This window comes from Anolis carolinensis, chromosome 4 (genome assembly GCF_035594765.1).
Source record: "Anolis carolinensis isolate JA03-04 chromosome 4, rAnoCar3.1.pri, whole genome shotgun sequence".
Lineage (NCBI taxonomy): Eukaryota > Metazoa > Chordata > Lepidosauria > Squamata > Dactyloidae > Anolis > Anolis carolinensis.
Genome location: NC_085844.1, coordinates 153,076,445 through 153,097,787, shown reverse-complemented (window position 1 = coordinate 153,097,787; position 21,343 = coordinate 153,076,445). Strand labels below are relative to the sequence as shown.

Genomic DNA, 21,343 nt, shown 5'->3' with positions numbered 1-21,343 from the left:
AAATAAATAAATAAATAATATAGGTATAAGAGACGGACTAACCTTGGAAGGAATATTGTTTAGTCTATGGAGGAAGCCTTTCCAAAACAAAACTGACTGCGGAGAAGCCGCCCACGCGGAGCGGCGAATCGGGACCCGGACGCCAAGAGGGGAGGAAGGGAAAGAAAGGGAGAGATAAGACGCGCGAGAGGAACGGGAGGAGGGGGGGAACCCCCGAGGAGAGGAAGAGAAACCGAAGGAAGGAATTAAAAGAGACGGACACATGCTCTAAAAGGGCGGACCTTACTCAGTGGTAAAAAGGAAGAAGGGCGGAAGAGACGTGTCGGAGACCATAGGAGGTGGAACCCAACCTCAAGAGGGCGGAAGTGAAGTACGCGAGTTGGTGGAGAAGAGGTGAACTGCAGCCAGAGAAGTTTATAGAAGATTCGCCCAGGAATGTAAGATAAGGGACAGGCGTCGGAAGGAATAAACAGTGAAGCAGAGAAGGGTCCCATGAAAAAAAAAAAGGGGATTAGGGGAAGGAGAGGTTTAGGATCGAAACCCCGCTAAACCCAGAACTATAGGGAATTAGATAATTGATTCGATTACAGGGTCTATTAATTAGAATTGAGATTAGAAGGGCAAAGAAGTTGGGACATTGACGCGAAAATTTTGATGCATGGTATTGGATAAATGTAATAAATGTAATACAAGGCAATCCCAGTTACTAGATACTTAATACTATATATATAAAATTTTTTTTTTTTTCTTTTTTTTCTTTTCCCTCTTCTTTCTTGCAGAGGGCCTGATTGACCTTTTTTTTTCTTTTTTCTTTTTTTTAGTTCTTTTTGTTCTTCTCTTTCTTTCCTTAATCCACTTCCACTTCCCAATCATTTTTTTTTATTATTATTATTTTTTCATTTCTTTTTTTTTTTTTCTCTTTTTAATACAAGAAGAAACACAACTGGACTTATACAGAAATTAAATTCAAAAGATCAGAGATTAAATATCGGTACTCTCAGAGAAGAGGGAGAGGAAAGAAAAGAAGAAAAAAAAAAAGAAGAAAAGAAAAACAACAACAACAACAACAACAGTAATATTGTAAATATTAAAATTAAAACCTCTGGTATATACATTTACAACACTTACCTTTGCTTAAGCAGTAAATAACAAAAAGATGGCCGCATACAAAACCAAGCAGGAGGAAAAAAGACTAGCAACACCTGCCTCTGGCACAATAAACATGTCAAGAAGAAATTCCCTCCCAGAGGAGGTAACACTAAGAGACTTAATGAGAGAAATTCAGAAAATTTCCGAGAAACAGGATACCTACCAAAAACTTTCAGATGAGCAGATGCAAACATTAAGAAAAGACTTCACAGAACAACTCATTACAGTCAAAAATGAAATAACAAACGAAATCGGGGAGATGAAAAAAGAAGTGGACACTCTTAGACAAGAAATCCAGGAAGTAAAAAACGATAAATTTAAAATAGAAAAAGCCCAAGGAAAATTACAAACAAAGATGGACAACCTAGAAGCCAAGAATCAAAAACTGGAAGTTAAACAAGAATTGTTAGAACAAAGAGAATTAGAATTCCAATTAAGATTTAGAAACATTCAAGAAGAAAATAAAGAAAATATAAGACAGATAATAACCAAAATAACGGCGGATATATTACAAATTACTGAAGAAGAAGCAGAGGAGAATATTGACAGAGCCTATAGGATTACGACAAATTACTCTAAAAGAAATAAAGTGGCAAGGGACGTCATTGTACAATTTGGAAGAAGAAGAATCAGAGACGATATCCTGAAAAGCAACAATTTGAAACCGGTACTTTACAAAGGAAAGAAAATAGCAATTCTAAAAGAATATCCATTATCAACATTGACGAAGAGACGGAAATACATGTTTTTGACAGAAGAACTAAAGAAATACCAAATTAGGTTCAGATGGGAACGAACAGAAGGCATCATGGTTTCTTATAGAGAGGAGAAATATTGGTTGACCACTGAGGAAAAAGCAAAGGACTTCTATAAGAAATTGAAAAGAGAGATGGAATCGGAACCAATGGAAGCCAAAGGTGCAAAAGAAAAGAAGAGACCCAGGACAGAATCACCGGAGAAAGAAGACACAAACTTCGGATTGGCAAAGACGAATCTGGACGTACTAAAAGAAGTTAATGATGAAGAAGGAAATCAGATGCCTCTCAAATAATGTTAATGGGATCAACTCACCTAACAAAAGAAAAAGGATCTTCAATCAAATAAGAAAAGGTAACTACGATGTAGTTACCCTTCAGGAAACACACATCGCACAAAAACATGCGGCACATTTGGTTCAGAGAAACATTGGAAAAGAATATTATGCTTGTGCCCCTGAAAAGAAAAGAGGGGTTGTCATCTATGTCAACCCAAAAATACCATCCCAACTGGCCTTTAAGGATAAAAATGGAAGAATAATTGGAGTCCAAATTACAATTGACAATCAAAATATACTGATATGTAATATATATGCACCAAATGGCCCCAAAAATGAATTTGTCCAAGAACTAAGAGATCTAATACTCAAAGAACATTTTGACGACCTGATGATAATGGGTGACTTCAACGGAGTAATGGACTGTACAAAGGATAAGAAAAACGGCTCCAATAGGCAGAAGATCTCAAACTCGAGTAAATTACCGGCCTCATTTATGAAATTTCTAGAAGAAGCTAATCTGCAAGACGCTTGGAGAATACACCACTGGACTGAAAAGGACTATACCTTCTATTCAGACCGGCACCAAAGCTGGTCTAGGATAGATATGGTTCTGACCACAAATACGTTGACAACAAAAATTGCTAGAATCAAAATATTACCAAGAATTCATTCAGACCACTGCCCTATTGAGACAGTACTATATTCATACCCCAGACCAAAGAAGTGGCGCCTTAACGACATCTTGCTAAAAGAAGAAGAGGACATAAGGAGGTACAGAGAAATTTTAAAGGAGTATTTCGCTATAAATGACATTCCTGAAATTCCACTACAGACGATATGGGATGCGGCCAAAGCGGTACTGAGAGGACACTTCATTCAACAAAATGCATTAAGAAATAAAAAAAGGAATGAAGAAATGAACAAAATAACAAACGAAATTAAAAAGGCCGAAGATTCCCTGAAAAAAAATCCAAAGGATGGAAAAAGCAAATTAGATCTGGAAAAACTCCACAAACAAAGGACACTCCTGGAAACAGAACAAACAGCAAAAGAACTCAAATTCATCAGACAATACCACTTCGAGAATGCTAATAAACCGGGCAAATGGCTCGCAAGAAAGATAAGGAAAAAGAGACAAAGCCAGCAAATTATTAAATTGGTCTCAGAAGATAAGATCTACACAACAGACGAAGACATTTGTACTCAATTCAACAAATTCTATAAAAATCTTTATGCCAGAGATCAGATCAAGAAGGAAGACATACAACAATTCTTAAATTTACAAAAACTGCCCAAAATATCAGATAAATTCAGAGAGGAATTAAATAAGGAGATAACGGAACAAGAAATCAGATACGCTATCAAGAAAACAGATCTAACTAAAGCTCCAGGCCCGGACGGTTTTACGGCAAAATTCTATAAAATTTATGAGGAGGAATTAATACCTTACTTAAAGAGATTGATGAATCAGGCCCTGACTGACCAAAAAATTCCGGATTCATGGAAGATGGCGAATATCACAATGATCCCCAAAGACAATTCAGACATAATGGATGTAAGAAATTTTAGACCAATTTCACTACTAAACATAGACTATAAACTTTTTGCAAACATACTGGCGGATCGTCTAAAAATTTTCTTGAATGACTGGATTAGGGAAGACCAGACAGGATTCTTACCGAAGAGACACTTAAAAGATAATGTCAGAATAATTGTCGACATTATTGAATATTACGAGAAGAACATTCAAAAGGAATGCGCCCTGATGGCCTTAGATGCGGAAAAGGCCTTTGACAGCGTCAACTGGGACTACATGATGCTCTTAATTAAGGAATTGGACATGGGCCATTTCTTTTCAAATGCAATAAAGTCTATATATGACCATCAAGAGGCTAAGATAATAATTAATGGAAACGAGACAAGAAATTTTAGAATCAACAAGGGGACCAGACAGGGATGCCCCCTATCACCCTTGTTATTTATTTTATGTCTAGAGACTCTTCTGAACAATATAAGAGAGGATAAAACATTGCTGGGAACAAGGATTAGAAAAGAAGAATTCAAAGTCCGTGCCTTTGCGGACGACTTGATTTGCATTATAGAAAATCCGCAAGAGAACATACAGAGATGGATGACAAAAATAGAAGACTATGGAAAGGTCTCAGGCCTAAAGATAAATAAAACAAAGACTATGATTCTGACTAAGAATGTCTCCAAAAAAGGACAAGACAAAATAAAGGAAATAACAGGCTTACAGGTCACGAATAAAATTAAATACTTAGGGATAACCTTAACAGCAAAGAATGCCCAACTTCTGAAAAATAATTATGAGACAAAATGGAAAGAGATAAAAAAGGAAATGGAAAATTGGAAGCACTTAAACTTATCATTAATGGGCAGAATAGCAACTACAAAAATGAATATACTTCCCAAAATGTTATTCCTTTTTCAAACAATCCCAATACTAAGAAGCACGCAAATATTTAAGAATTGGAATAGAGACCTAGCCAAATTTATTTGGCAGGGCAAAAAACCAAGAATAAAATTCTTAAATTTAATAGATGAGAAGAAAAGAGGAGGATTTGGCTTACCGGATTTAAAATCATATTACGAAGCTTCTACGTTGCTATGGATCAAGGATTGGTCTAACCTAAAAAAGACGAAGATTCTGTCACTAGAAGGATTTGATCTCAGAGGAGGTTGGCATTCGTACCTGTGGTACGACAGGAAAAGAATTGAAAAGAACTTTGGTAACCATTTTATAAGGTCAGCCCTTATTAAAACGTGGGAAAAATATAAAAACAGACTCTACCAGAAAACACCATTATGGGTATCACCCTTGGAAGCAATTCAAAGAAGAGAGTTAGCATGGGAAAAATGGCCAACGTACAAAGATGTCTTACAAAAAGTCAACGGCAATTACACTTTAAAAAACCAAGAAGAAATAAATAAAGTATTCAAGAATGTATCCTGGTTCCAATATAGACAGCTCAAAGAATATTTCAACAAAGATAAACTAATGGGTTTCATGGAGAAAGATTCCCCTTGGGATAAGATAATTAATTTAGAGAAGAAGGAAATAGCAAGAATATACAAAATACTATTGGAATGGACAACGGAAACAGAAATGGTAAAAGACTGCATGACCAAATGGGCCTCTAACATAGGTCACCCGATAAAAATGGAGGACTGGGAGAGAAATTGGAATAAAAGGCAAAAATATACATATGCTTATGAATTAAAAGAGAACTGGTACAAAATGATGTACCGCTGGTACCTCACACCACAAAAGTTGGCTAGATGTTATAAAAGCTTACAAAATAAATGTTGGAAGTGTGAATCCCAGGAGGGATCCTTCTTCCACATGTGGTGGACGTGTAAAACCGCAAAAAAGTTTTGGTCAAAAATCCACGGGAAAATCCAAGAAATTTTAGGAATAAAATTCCAAATGAAACCAGAATACTTCCTTTTAGGAATGCCAGACTTTGAAATGGACCTATCTAAAGACATATTATTTAATTACTTGGTGACCGCAGCCAGGATGATCTATGCTAAAAAGTGGAAATTGAAAGAAGCACCCCAGATAGAGGATTGGTTTTTGAAAATACTAGATATTATGAATATGGACTACCTAACACAACACCTTAAAAGAAACCAGGGACTTCCAAAAAAATCAGCAGACTGGACTCTATTGAAAGAATACCTTAAATAAAACAAGAAGAAACCTAGATTACCAATAATAAGAACAATATGACTATATGGGTGGAGGTTTTGCTTTAACGAAAAGAAAGGTATCTTTCTAGGACATTTTTCTCTTTTCTTTTTCAAACCCCGATGCAAAGGATCGGAAGTTGATAACTTTCTATATATATATATATTTTTTTTTCTTCTTTTTTTCTTTTCTTCCCTTTTCCTTTCCTACTTTCCTATACCACTTATGTTCCCCCACTTTCAATGTAATGGAAAAATGTGCAGAATGTTTACTATATATGCATAAGTGGGTTGGGGTTTTATGTCAATGTCCATTTATTGTTTTGTTTGCTTTTATATAAGCCTCAATAAAAAATAATTAAAAAAAAAAAAGAAAAGAATATTCAGGAGTTGTTTTTTGCAATTTTCTTCCACTCAAATATAGCCTATAGCACCTGAATTCATTGCTGGTCTTTCATCCAAGTATTAACTAGGGCTAACCATACTCAATTTCCAACATCAGATAAGATATAGGGTAGGCTTTTAGGGGATTTGGGCCGGGCTGTGGCGCAGCTGGTTAGTAGCCAGCTGCAATAAATCACTACTGACTAAGAGGTCATGAGATCGAAGCCTGGGTTGGATTGAGCTCCTGACCATTTAATAGCCTACCTCGCTGTTGACCTAGGCAGCTCGAAAGACAGTTGCATCTGTTGAGTGGAAAATTTAGGTACCGCTTTATGCAGGGAGGCTAAATTTAACTAATTTACAACACCATAAAAACCATAAAACTTCCAGCAGCCTGTGGAAAGGAAGGTGGACTCAAGGACTTGGTGTCACAAGTGGACGACAAAGTGCAGCTCCCCCGGAATTGAGCATACCCTCATGAAGCCGGAAGCTGTAAAATGTTAAAATTGCCTCTGTGTCTGTCTATATGCCATATGTCTAATGGCATTGAATGTTTGCTTTGTATATGTGCATTGTGATCTGCCCTGAGTCCCCTTCAGGGTGAGAAGGACAGAATAGAAATACTGTAAATAAATAAAAAAATAAATATTTAAGCCTTTGTGAGCAATTGTTGTTGCTGTGTGACCTATAGCTTTTATAGGGCTTTCTCTACAAGATTTGTTCGGAGGGTTTTTGCTTTTACCTTCTTGTGAGGTTGAGAATGCGTGCCTTGTCCAAGGTCATCCATAGAGCCATAGTCCAATGTTTAAACCACTACACCACATTGGCTCCTTTTTTGAGCCAATCTTTCAATCTTGAAATCTTATCCTTCCCCTAACAGAATATAGCATTGCCAATGTTGTATTTTCTGTGCTTTTCTTAGACCTTTATAATATGTTTGTTGATGAAATGCACTGAAGCAGGAAAGGTCACTTTGACTGCAATCTTTATGCACACTCAGATTGGATTAAGTTACACAGAACTCAGGACCATTTACTTTCAGACAAGGAATAGGCTCAGGCTTTGTCATCTGGACAACTGTCCACAATATTGGAATAATTATTTGGCTTATTTTCTACCTGCTTGTTCTGACTGGTTGACATTTTTAGCTTTGTTGGTAGCCTGCATAACAAAGAAGACTCAGATTGGCAATTCGCTTTCCAGTTTGTTATGTTTCCATGGCTAGCACTGATCTTCATTGTAAGACCGTTGTGTATGATCAGTTTTCTTCCTCATAACCCAATTTCACTGTTGCAAATATCTCAAACATGATTAATAGAGGCCAATTTTTTAGTTGGAAAAAACATGCACAGGAGGCACATACACAGTGCACAATGGTGTTGATATAGGCATGCATTTGCTACGATGGTATATAAACATAGTTCACACAGTTTCCTTCATATCTGCCATTAGTTCCATACTGTGACAGAGGGACGACTGGAAAATACAAAAATCCAACTCATTGTTGAAGAATTTCTCAACATAGTTCTTACAGGGAAACCTTTTATGAATCACTTTAATATGAGGGGTACGTTTAAGTGCATATTTTTTCTGTAAATATGGTTAAATGTAATGATAACGGATTCCAAGACTTGGAATATGGGTTCAAATTATAGGAAAGAAGATTCCCTTGAACATTAGCAAGAACTTCTTGATCGTAAGAGCAGTCCAGCAGTGGAACTCACTGCCTCTGAGTGTGATGGAGGATCCTTGGAGGCTTTTAAATGGAGGCTAAATGGCCATCTGTTGGGGGTGCTTTGATTGTGCTTTTTCTGCATGGCAGGGGGTTGGACTGGATAGCCCCTGTGGTCTCTTCCAACTCTATGATTCTATGAATTTTTTCACCCCTTTAATGCTTTCTTGCCAGCTGCATCTGTTCAGGATTTTCAAGGCAATGTTTGTATGTATAATGTTTTAAAATATGCTTTCATTTTTCTTGAGGGTCACTCGCTTTTAGTTCTCCGTTAATCCTTCATCCACATGGAGCTCTAGCTGCAGAAACCGGGCTCAGCAGGCTGTTTCCACCCCAGTGACACAGTCAATAAAACAAAACACAATGAATAAACATAGCAAAAGTGACAACTGCAGACCTTCACAGCTGGCCAAAAATAATACAAACGCGGAGTGGCTAAATAAAAACAATAATGGAGCCAGCTTAAACTCCAAAAATAACACACAATTAATCAAGTTTTTTAAAGCTGAGTTAAAAATACTACTATAAATAGATATTTTAGACAATTGGTATAATTTTCTGTAATTTCAAAAGCAAATGCTGCTTCTTGGATACTTTAAATAGTCTTTGGCGAAGACTTTCAGAAATCTATGCATCTTTGCTCTAAATTACTCTGAAATATATCACATTGAATAGTCTTATTCTCAAGTGTGGCTCATGGCATTTCACTACTATGAGTGGTGGAGTGATTTATATGTTGAAATACAAGCCAGGACTGAATTTCCCTTACCTATGGAAAACTCAGGCCCTAAATCCACATTATCTGCTTCAAACTGGATTATATACCAGTAGCAGTATAGACTCATATAATCCAGTTCAAAGCAGATAATCCAGCGTAGATTTACCAAGGGCCACCATAAGTCAGAAATAACTAGATGGCACCCGACAACAACAAAACTATGCACAGAGCCAAGGACCTCTCGTATGAATAGTAGTGATACATGTTTCCAAGTGTGATAGAGCTGCTGTGTTAATTACCTACAATGCCTTCAAGTTTCCGGGTACACCTATGCAGTGTAGAATTAATTGGGTTCACACCACTTTAATGGGACGGCGGTGATGCAGTGTGTTAAACCGCTAAGCTGAAGAACTTGCTGACCGGAAGGTCAGCAGTTCGAATCCGCGGGACGGGGTGAGCTCCCATTGCTAGACCTAGCTTCTGCCAACCTAGCAGTTTGAAAACATGCAAATGTGGGTAGAGCAGTAAGTACCGCTTCAGCCTGAAGGTAATGGCGCTCCATGGAGTCATGCTGGCCACATGACCTTGGAGGCGTCTATGAACAATGCCGGCTCTTCGGCTTAGAAATGGACTCGACTAGATTTAATGTCAAGGGGAAACGTTTACCTTTACTTTTACACCACTTTAACTGCCATGGCTCAATACTATGGAATCCTGAAAGTTGTAGTTTGGTGAAGCACCAACCCTCTTTGGCAGAGAAGGCTAAAGACCTTATAAAACAACTCCCCTGATTCCATAGCATTGAGCTACAACATTAAAGGGGTGTCAAGCCCCATTTGTTCTACAGTATAGATGCACCCATAGTGTCACTCCAAGTCTTTATGGGAATTTTAAAAGAGAGGCACATAGAGCCAGTCCAGTGTTGAGGAGTTGGGACAAACTTAAGCTTTGATGGGATTCTGATGAATGTTCCCAGATGCCTGATGCAAGGTCGCTTCCCTTGAGCTCTTTCAAGGAAATGAACAACTTGAACAAAGTTAATAATGTACACAAATCCACCAAAGGGCAGTTTAAACCTCTGAGGATGCCTGCCATAGATGTGGGTGAAACGTCCGGAGGAATGCTTCTGAAAGATAGCCATACAGACTGGAAAACTCACAGCATCCCTGCAGGTAGAGTCAGCCTTTGATATGAACCGATTCTGAATCCTTTTGTGTCATATTTCAGCAGGAATTAATTTTTTTAAACAAATGAAAATATTCCTGAAGTTATAGTCATCCATTTGCTTCAATGGAGTCTGAATCAACGGATCCTATCATCCACAGCTTAAGAGAGAGAAAAACGTTCCAAAAAGCAAATCCTGATTTTGCCATTTTATATAAAGGACATCCTTTTACTAAGCCAGAAGATATAATGGGACTTGAGTATCCATGGATTTGTGTATCTATAGGGGGTTCATCACTTCCTGTGATAATTGGATTTTTTTAAAAAATGGCTTGTGGTGGAAACAAGGATTGGTAGTAAAGTTTCAGTAGAGACCTCTTTTCCCCATGATCATAACTTTTTCAGGAGTGAATTTCCCTTTCAAGGGGTAAATTTCTCTCACTTCCTGTTGTCTCACCCCCATTCTTAACTATGCGTCATTTGTAAATCAGATGTTTGTAATTCAGGGACTGCTTGTATGGGAATTACAACTTACAATCCACTTTAATACAAAAAAGCCCCATCAGCTCATAGGTAAGGATTCTGCCTGGTCTGATACAGGAGGAGGTCCAGCGGGGTGATAACATGAATTACCACCCTGGGTGACACCAACCCCAGTGTCATACAAAAAGAAAAATCGCTGCTTGCCTTTTCCTGATAACCCAGTGTTGGCTATAATGTGGCCATACAGTCCGGAAAACTCACAGCAACCCAGTGATTCCGGCCTTGAAATCCTTCAATAACACATCTAACTGCAAGGTTTTTTAATTTTTTTAAAAAATATGAGATTGCTGCTAAAACACTGGAAAAGTATTTAAAACCTGTTGACATGGAAGGCAACTGAAACAGTGGGGATATTTTTATTTATTTTTTTAAAAATGTTTATTTTAAAAACATTAATTGCTTAAAGACTGTGGATTCAATTTCTGTTGTTGAGGAAGATTGACGGTTACTGCAAGGATATATTCATTTAAAAATGAAATTTCTGCTTGAAACACTGTGTAAAAGTATTCAAAATTTATTGATATGGAAGTCCTACAATATGCAATTATATTTTTTATTTAAAAATATGAAATTACCATTAAAAATATGAAATTACTGCTGAAATACCATTCAAAGGATCCAGAATCTGTTGACATGAAAGGTCCACTTAGAGTGCAGGGATGTTTTTATTTATTTACTAGCTTGGGTACCCGGTGTTGCCCGGGTTATTAGAAGAAGTCATTTTTTATTTTACAAAATGCATACAGTTGTGGGTGTACTACAACTCGCATATGCCTGATTAACCCCCTGAAACCCAATCAATACTTAAAAGTTTCTCATGTTGGGCAAATGTGCTCTAAATGAAACATTGGTGGGGTTCAGTATGTTCTCCAGCTGCAGGATGAATGACAACTTCCACCATGGTGGGTCAGTCCCGTCAAATCCCTCCAGTATGTTCAGTTGGTCATGGGGGTTCTCTGTGCCAAGTTAGGTCCAGGTTCATCATTGGTGATGGTTTGGAGTGCTCTTTGATTGCAGATGAACTACACATTCCAGGACCTACAACTAACAAATGTCAAGGCCAATTCCACCCCAAATCCACCAGTATTCAAATTTCGGCATATTGGGTATGTGTTCCAAATGTGGTGCAGATTCATTGTTGTTTGCGTTCACAGTGCTCTGACTTGATGCAGGGTGAACTACAACTCCCATGATGTGGAGTCAATCACAAACTCCTCCAGTATGTTTAGTTGCTGCTCAGTTCTTCTCTGTTTGTTATACAGACTGAGTTGATAAGAGTAGGAAAGGGTTAAGGGAGAGGCAGTGGGCGGAATCATGCAAATTTCACACCAATGGAGAGTCAGAAACACTGGGATGTTTGAGGTGGAGGAAACACGTAAAATCTAGGATGAAATTGTCCATCCATGAAATGTCATTGGAGGGAGGGGTGTGGGTTAAAGGTGCTTGTGGAAGCAAGGGCCTGTCTGTGGAAGTGGGCACCCAAGTCACATACAAACATACATATTTTCACTTTTATTATGTATATAGAATTTTCAAAAAATAAATTTTAATTTAAAAATATGAAATCGTTATGGAAACAAAAGAGTTCAGAGCCTGTTGATATGAAAAGCCTACTGTGAGTGCAGGGAATTTTTAAAATTAATTTCTAATTTAAAAATATGAAATTGTTAATGAAACAAAAGGGCTCAGAGCCTGTTGATATCAAAAGCCCACTATAATTCCAGGGATATATTTATTTTTTAACAAGTACATATGCGATTGCTGTTGAAACACGAAGTAAAAGGATTGAGAATCTGTTGATAGAGGGGCCAACTATAACTCCAAGAATATTTTCATATAGCTTTGCCCGGCCACGCGTTGCTGTGGCTTATGGGAATCATTTGTTGGCCAGGTGGAATAGCAGTAAATAGCCTTGCAGCCTTAAAGCCTGGCTGTTTTCTGGAGTAGCTGGAGTAGCACCCTCAATCAAAGAGCCGCTTTGAAGCCTGGCTACTTCCTTTGTAGGGGAATCATTGTTTGTCCAGACTGAATTGCACTGAATAGTCTTGCAGTTTAAAAGCAGCCTTGCTAGGCCAGGTTGAATGGGACAGAGTAGCTTCGTTGGCCAGGTTGAACAGCACAATAGCCTTGCTGCTTGCAAGCCTGGCCGCTTTCCACCTTGCGGAATCCTTGGTTGGCCAGTTTGAATAGCAATTAATAGTCTCGGTGTGGCAGGTATGAATGCTGCAATTAGACACCTTGATTAGCATTTAATGGCCTTGCAGCTTCAAAGCCTGGCTGCTTCCTGCTTGGAGGAATCCTCTGTTGGGAAGTGTTAGCTGGCCCTGATTGTTTCCTTTCTGGAATTCCCAATTTCCCTGCTTTCAGAGTGTTGCTCTTTATTTACTGTCCTGGTTTTAGAGATTATATTGTTCTGTATTATTATACCACAGTAATTATTTCATAGTATATTTATAATCTTATATTATATGCTTAGAAGTGGATTCTATGAGGCCCCTTCTACACAGCTGTATAAAATCCACACTAAAGTGGATTATATAGCAGTGTGGACTCAAGATAATCCAGTTCAAATCAAATATAAGATTATAAATGGGTTATATAGCTGTGTGGAAGGACCTTGAGTTTACACTGCCATATAATCCAGTTCAAAAGAGATAATCAGTATTTTATAGGCAGTGTGGATCAGGCCTAAGTGCACTCTGCCTGTACCCTGGGTGCCATTTTGGCTGAGGGAGTTGCTAAAATACAAAGAGGGCAGGGCCTAAAGGCAGCTTGGGGGGGGGGGCTAAAGGCAGCAGAGCATACCTTTCTAACTGGCAGTTAGGGGGAAAAGGCTCTTCCACATCCTCTGTAATGTGGACAATTTTTCTAGGGTTTTTTTCATTGAAAGACATATTTTGGATGACTGACTTTTGTGGCCAAATTTGGTGTGATTTGGTTCAGTGGTTTTTGTTGTTTACTCCATAGTAAACCGAACATTACATTTACATATATACAAGCATGAAATTGCTTCTGAAACACTGGCAAAGGGTTCACAATCTGTGGATATTAAAGTCCCACTGTGAGTGCAAGGAATTTTTAAAATTTATTTCTAATTTAAAAATATGAAACAAATAATTTGAGCCTGTTGATATGGAAGGCCTACTATAACTCAATGCATTAGATTGCTTCTGAAACACGATGCAAAAGGATTCAGGATCCGTTGACAGAAGGGCCTACTATGGGCCCTTCCACACAGACATATAACCCAGACTATCAAGGCAGAAAATCCCACAAGACCTGCTTTGAACTGGGGCTCCTTCCACACAACCATATACTGCAACTCAGAATATCAAGGCAGAAAATCCCACATCTGCTTTGAACTGGGTTATCTGAGTCCACAATGCCATATATTACAGTTCAAAGCAGATAATGTGGGATTTTATATGACTGTGTAGACAGGCCCTTTTTCTCAGGATCTGATCCCAGGTTTTCTGTTTTATCCCAGATTAGCTTGCAGTGCAGACTCATATAATCCAATTTAAAGCAGAAAACCTGGGATCAGATCCTGGGATATAGGGCCTGTCTGGAAGGAGGCTGAGATTGCTGCCGAAACAGGATGCAAAAGGATTCAGAATCTGTTGATAGAAGAGCCTACTATAACTCCAAGGATATTTTCTGTTATCTTTCAAGACCCAGTTGAAGACCTACCTGTCCAAGCAAGCTTTTGACAAATGAATTCAATTGCTACTGTCAGCAAGGTTGATTTGTACAGAGCTTTGTGAAATATACTATTTAATTGTCAGCGCCGATTGTGTTTAAGTGCAAGCCAAGGTCTTTAGGCACTGCACCCAGTGTGCTGATCACCACTGGGACCACCTTGTGCCAGAGTATTATATTAAAGATTTATTATTAGTATTATTATTTTCACTGTATATATATATATATATATGTATGGTAAAGGTTTTTCCTTGACATGAAGTCTAGTTGTGTCAGACTCTGGGGGTTGGTGCTCATCTCCATTTCTAAAATGATGAGCAGGCTTGTCCGTAGACACCTCCAAGGTCATGTGGCCGGCATGACTGCCTGGAGCGGTGTTACCTTCTCACCGGAGCAGTACTTATTGATCTACTCACATTTGCATGTTTTCGATCTGCTAGGTTGGCAGAAGCTGTAGCTGACAGGAGGAGCTCACTCCGCTCCTCCGGATTCGAACCGGTGACTTTTCAGTCACCAAGTTCAGCGGCTCAGCGGTTTAACTCACTGCACCACCGAGGGCTCCAAGGCCCATTACATCTGCAGTGATATTGTTATTTTAAAATATTAAAAATTAATTAAAAATATGAAATTGTTGCTGAAATACTGCCCCAAGAATTCAGAATCCGTTAATATGAAAGGCCCAGTCTGAGTATGTATAGGGGTGTTTTTTTTAAATTTTATTTTTCAAATAAATAAATAAAAATGCCTCTGGGGTCTCTCTCTCTCTCTCTCTCTCTATATATATATATATACAGTAGAGTCTCACTTATCCAAACTAAACGGGCTGACAGAAGCTTAGATAAGCGAATATCTTGGATAATAAGGAGGGATTAAGGAAAAGCCTATTAAACATCAAATTAGGTTATGATTTTACAAATTAAGCAGCAAAACATCATGTTTTACAACAAATTTGACAGAAAAAGCAGTTCAATACGCAGTAATGTTATGTTGTAATTACTGTATTTATGAATTTAGCACCAAAATATCACGATATATTGAAAACATTGACTACAAAAATGGCTTGGATAATCCAGAAACTTGGATAAGCGAGGCTTGGATAAGTGAGACTCTACTGTATATATATATATATATATATATATATATATATATACAGTAGAGTCTCACTTATCCAACATAAACGAGCCAGCAGAATGTTGGATAAGCGAATAGGTTGGACAATAAGGAGGCATTAAGGAAAAGCCTATTAAACATCAAATTAGGTTATGATTTTACAAATTAAGCACCAAAACATCATGTTATACATCAAATTTGACAGAAAAAGTAGTTCAATATGCAGTAATGCTATGTAGTGTATTTACGAATTTAGCACCAAAATATCATGTATTGAAAACATTGACTACAAAATGTGTTGGATAATCCAGAACGCTGGATAGGTGAGACTCTACTGTATATAATTTTTAAAAATATGGAATTTCTGCAGAAACACTGCCTAAAAGATCCAGAATCTGTTGTTAGGGAGGGCCCACTATATTTATTCTAAAATAGTAGTACTAAATTGCTGCTTTAACACAGCACAGATCTTCTACAGTCACCTCTTCCTCTGGCAGTGTTACCTGCTTCAAGCCCCCCCCCCCCCCCCTCTCGTGATGACGCCGAATTCTAGGGTCCCAAGGCTGCAGCAGAGGAAGCCTGGCCGCCTTCTCCGTGCACCGCAGCTCTCTGCAGGCGGGAGGCCGAGGAAGGGCCCCGGGCGAAGGCTGGGGAAGCGGCACCCGGCCTCCCTCCCGGCCTCCCTCCCGCGCCCGGCCATAAAGCCCAGGGAAGGAAGGCGCCGCCTGCCACCCATCACATGGGCCCGGCCGCGGGTGCTATTGGCTGCGTCCCAGCCACTCACCTACTCATTCGCGGCTTGCAGCGTGAAGGGAGCCGAGCGGAGCCTTTCCTCTATTGCTGCCGCTGCTTCTCTTGCTGCTGCTTCTTCCTCCGAGGTCTGCCTGCCTTTTGAGCTGCGCGGGGCGCTCTCCCATCGCCTTCCGGCCGCATGGCTGCCGCTCCCCTGCCTTCCTCCCCGGCCAGATCGAGGTGCGTACAAGCCCGTGTCCCTGGATGCCTCTCCAAGGGCGGCCCGAGACTGAGCCTCTGCCAAAACAACCCGGGGCATTTTGCTTCCGTAGGCTTTGGACCAGGTTGGGATCTCTTGTAGGTGGGTGGGCCCGTCTGCACTGACCATTGCGCGCAGTTGGGAAATCTGATAGAAAACTGAGTCTCCTTCTGCACTGCCGTAGCAAAACCAGCGTTATCTGCTTTGAACTGGAATATAAGGCAATGTGGACTCAGATAACCCAGCTCAAAGCAGATATTGTGGGATTTTCTTCCTTGATATTCTGGGTTATATGGCTGTGTGGAAGGGCCCGAGACCGCTTCTACACTGCCATAAGAAATCCAGCCTTATCTGCTTTGAACCGGATTATAGGGCAGTGTAGACTCAGATAATCCGGTTCAAAGAAGATAATCTGAGTTATATGGCAATGTAGAAGGGACCTGATATTGTAAAACCATGCTGTATTGGATTTCAGAATTTCAGGCCCCTTCCACACAACTGTATAAGATCTACATTGAACCGAATTATATTGCAGTGTGGACTCAGAAAACCCAGCTCAAAGGAGATATTGTAGGATTTTCTGCCTTGATATTCAGAGTTATATGGTTATGTGGAAGGGCCCAATGTCATTGCTTCTAAAGCCTTCTTCACAGTGCATAATTAATGCTTCACACTACAGAGTTAATACGACAGCACATTAATTGCCTTCACTCCATCCTGTGGAGCCCTGGGATTTGTAGTTTTGTCCAGGACTCAGAATCCTCTGCTATAGAGCTTGACTGCTTCACCAAACTATAAGCCACAGGCCCCTTCCACACAGCTGTATAAAATCCACATTGAACTGGATTGTATTGCAGTGTGGATTCAGACAACCCAGTTCAAAGCAGATATTGTGGATTATTTGCCTTGATATTCTGGATTATATGGCTGTGTTGAAGGGCTCTCAGATTTTTTTAAAAAAATGTGCATTATGTGTTTGTGTGTGTGTATATAATTAAAAGTTTTATGAGACAGGTATTATTGTGCACAACACTTCAAAATAGCAGTGTTCTTCGCACCTTTACTCTGAACAATCAATACATTTTAAAAACCTCTCCCCACAATTATAGAAACACAGGCCCCTTCTACATCTGCCATGTAACATCCAGATTATCTGAATTGAGCTAGATTGTCTGGCAGTGTATACTCATATAATCCAGTTAAAAACAGATAATGTGGATTGATATGATAATCTGGATTATATAACAGTGTAGAAAGGAGCACAGTTTTTTTGCAACCAGTTATTTATGGCATCTTGTTGGTTTTTCTGTACATTCAAGGCATTTTTTAATGCATGGTGACCCCAAGGTGAATTGAAAAGCATGGTTTCGTTGTCTTTAGGATTCCTATTCTATGCCGTAGAGCAGGCGTGGGCAAACTTGGGTCCTCCAGATGTTTTGGACTCCAATTCCCACAATTCCTAACAGCTGGTAGGCTGTTAGAAATTGTGGGAGTTGAACTCCACAAAACACCTAAAGGGCCCAAGTTTGCCCACGCCTGCTGTAGAGTGAATGGAAGTTGGCATCACTTTGACTGCCATGGTTCACAGGATTTGTCCTTTGATATGAGGCACTAGCACTCTTTGGCCCCTTCTACACTGCCATATAATATCCAGATTATCTGCTTTGAACTGGATTATATGGCATTGTAGATTCATATAATCCAGTTCAAAGCAGATAGTGTTGATTATCTGCTTTGATAATCTGGATTATATGGCAGCGTAGAGGGGGCCTACAGTGTAGATCTACTCATAGGAAATCCCAGGACCTGTTTGAGGTCCAGATGGTGACTGCACACACCGCAGAGCATTGATGCACATTCAGGGCTTCTCTTTCTATCTTTTGGCAGGTGTTTGTTGTCTGACTGTCACAGGTTGAAGCTAGCTCCGAACTGCATTAAATGGTCAGCGTAGATGGGACCTGAGAGAGAATGGCCCCCTCAAAGTCCAGCATCCTCTGCTTTTCTTCCCTCTTGTGCTACAGGATCTGAAACCATAAATGCATCTGCACTGTGGACTGAATACAGTTTGACTCTATTTGAACTGCCATGGTTCAACACTGTGGGATTTTGGGAAGTTAGTTTGACAAAGTCTTTAACTGGGTTGCTGTGAGTTTTCCAGGCTGTATGGCCATGTTCTAGAAGCATTCTCTCCTGACATTTCACCCACATCTATGGCAGGCATCCTCAGAGGTGTGAGGTCTGTTGAAAACTAGGCACATGGGGTTTGAATATCTGTAGAAGGTCCAGGGTGAGAGAAGGAACTCTCGTCTGTTTGAGGCAAATGCGACTGTTGCAATTGATTGCCTTAGTTAGCATTTAATGGCCTTGAAGAGTCAACGCCTGGCTGCTTCCTTCCTGTGGTAATCCTTTGTTGGGAGGTGTTAGCTGGCTCAGATTGTTTCATGTCTGGAATTCTCCTGTTTTCAGAGTGTTGTTCTTTTTTTAATGTCCTGATTTTAGAGGTTTTTTTAAATACTGGTAACTAGAGAATGCTTCTGGAACATGGCCATACAGCCTGGAAAACTCACAGTAACCCAGTGATTCCGACCATGAAAACCTTCAACAAGGTCTTTAGCCTTCTCTGCCAAGGATCCTTGCCAAACTGCAATTCCTAGGATTCCATAGCATTGAGCCATGGCAGATCCAATGGTACCAACATATTCATTCCACAGTATAGAATCTAGTGATACCCAAAGTTTAGTCCTCCAGGTGTTTTGGACGTCAACTCCCAGAAACCTTAGTATCAGGAATTCTGGGGGCTGAAGTCCAAAACATCTAGAAGACCATAGTTTGGGAAACACTAATTTGAGTGCACCCCAGGTAAAGAGGACCAGTCACTGATTGCTAGCCTGTGCCGACTGAACTGGGTCGAAATCTAAGAAGGTGGTGTAGATACTCATAGGATTGCCCCTTTAAAGTGAATTCAGGCTGAGTTTTAAACTGAGGATGTTGGCTTTGGCATTTTTGCTGCTCTGGAGAGACTGAGGCGCCACCCACACAGCTGAATAAAATCCCACATTATCTACTTTGAACTGGGATACATGGCAGTGTGGATTCAGATAACCTAGTTCAAAGCAGATATTGTGAGATTTTGTGAGATTGTGTGGAAGGGCCCGAACACAAAGTTTGTCTGGCTGCAAGGGCTCTTCTATTTCCCTCCTCTTCTCAATGTCTTCTGAAAAATAGGGTAGATGTGAAATAATTTGGAGGATGGATGGGGAAGATCTTCTGTCAAAACAAAGTTCATATTCTGGACCACAGCATAGGTGGATCAGTTGGTGCTTATTGGGGTTTCTAGAGTTAAGAGACATGACTTAAGTGAATGAAACAAAATTGGGGTAGCCTACTTTTTGTGCTGAAATCAACTCCTTTTAAATCAGGCATGTGCAAACTTCAGCCCTCCCGGTGTTTTGGACTTCAACTCCCACAATTCCTAATAGCCTATCGGCTGTTGGGAATTGTAGTCCAAAACACCTGGAGGGCCAGAGTTTGCCCATGCCTGCTTTAAATGGAGTTGATAGATTCCATTAACTGTTTCTGGCCTCCCCTGTACTGTATATGAAATATTAGCTGTATTTATATTTGATCAAATTTATTGGGTTTCAGTCTACGACATTTGTTTGAATTGACTGGATGTCAAAAATGAGACAACTTAGCTGGATATGGATTACTGTATGTACTCGAGTATAACCCGACCTGAATATAAGCCGAGGCACCTAATTTTACCGCAAGAATTGGAGAACCTTATTGACTTGAGTATAAGACGATGGTGGAAAATGCACCAGGTACTGGTAAATTTCAAAAATAAAAATAGATACCAATACAATTACATTAATTGAGGCATCAGTAGGTTAAATGTTTTTGAATATTTACTTAAAACTGTAATATAAGATAATAATAAGACTTTAATAAGATAAGACTGTCTAACTCTGATTACTTATATATTAAAGTATAAGCTGACCTGAATATAAGCCGGGCAGGACCCTCACTTGAGTATAAGCCGAGGGGGGCTTTTTCAGCCCTAAAAAAGGGCAGAAAAGCTTGGCTTATATCCGATTATATACGGTATTCTGACTAAATGTCCAAATACACTGTAGAATTAATGCAGTTTGATACCACTTTACCTGTTGTGGTGCAATGCGATAGAATCCTGGGAGTTGTCATTTTATGAGTTTATAAGAGGTGCCTCCCCAAACTACATCTCCAAGCATTCTATTGCATTGAGCTAAGGCAGTTAAAGTGGTGTCAAACTGCATTAACTCAACTGTGGAGATGTACCATGAGACTTGAGATACCTCTCTTTCCATCCCTTTCTCCACCTTAATTGGGGAGCCTATCTGGGTAGCAGATCCACAGGGGTGATGATACAAATCTACCCTGGATGCCAGGGTAGATTTTGGAAGAAAGAAATAGACCTGTTGCCTCCTGTCAAGATGTTGTGTCTTAAGGCTATTGGCACTGCCTCTTGAGAAATCTGCCCCGTGACTAGGAAATGAAGCGTCTCATTACCAAACCTGAGACTTCCTGCTCATGCTGGTGTTGTAGATGAAAACTGGAATACCTCCAACATCATAGCAAGTCCACTGAAGTTGGGAAGGCTAATATCCTCGGATTAAACTCCTTTGCAAAAAGTCCTTTGTTCTCTCTCCCTCTTTTTCTTCTCCTGCCAACATTGCCTTGCCTCAGGGACATCCATAAATGCTGTTTCTGAGAATACAAAGAGAGATTGGTTTTGCTGCAGACGTGGAAGAAAATGGACTGGAAGGAGTTGGGTTTTCCCCCGCCACAATTCAATGTTTTGCATAGCCAGATAATGGGAGGCAAATGTTGTGGTAGTATAAAATATGGCAGTGGAATTGCAAGATTTTCATAATGGAAAGCTTAATGCCCCTATCCCTTTAATTAAACAGTGTTCTATAATGTGTGATGCTTTCGACAACACTCTGTGCCTTAGGTAATATCAGTTGAGGCTGTTCTTCCCCACACATTGCATAAAGAACTGTAAAGACATGCCTATTAGAAAGGAATGGTATTTGGTGAATAAACAGACATTTTCACTTGATTTTG

At 39.6% G+C, this 21,343-nt stretch overlaps 1 protein-coding gene and 1 long non-coding RNA gene across 3 annotated transcripts in view; one reads left to right on the top strand and one right to left on the bottom strand.

The window, feature by feature from the left end:
* Nucleotides 1-7,595: 7,595 nt before the first annotated feature.
* LOC134298323 (uncharacterized) lies at nt 7,596-16,168 on the bottom strand. Its single transcript, XR_010005336.1, has 2 exons — nt 16,031-16,168; nt 7,596-8,334 (listed from the first exon to the last, which is right to left on the bottom strand). It is a non-coding gene; the product is annotated as an uncharacterized LOC134298323 (long non-coding RNA).
* The window catches only part of lrrc8d (leucine rich repeat containing 8 VRAC subunit D), a 113,506-nt gene continuing 102,046 nt past the window's right edge, over nt 9,884-21,343 (top strand). The window contains exon 1 of one of the 2 annotated variants that reach the window (XM_062978041.1): nt 9,884-9,902. The gene's annotated coding sequence lies outside the window, so the exon portion shown is untranslated. Of the gene's footprint in view, nt 9,903-16,079; nt 16,219-21,343 lie in introns of those variants that run through there. The other variant, XM_062978040.1, reaches the window with a different exon arrangement.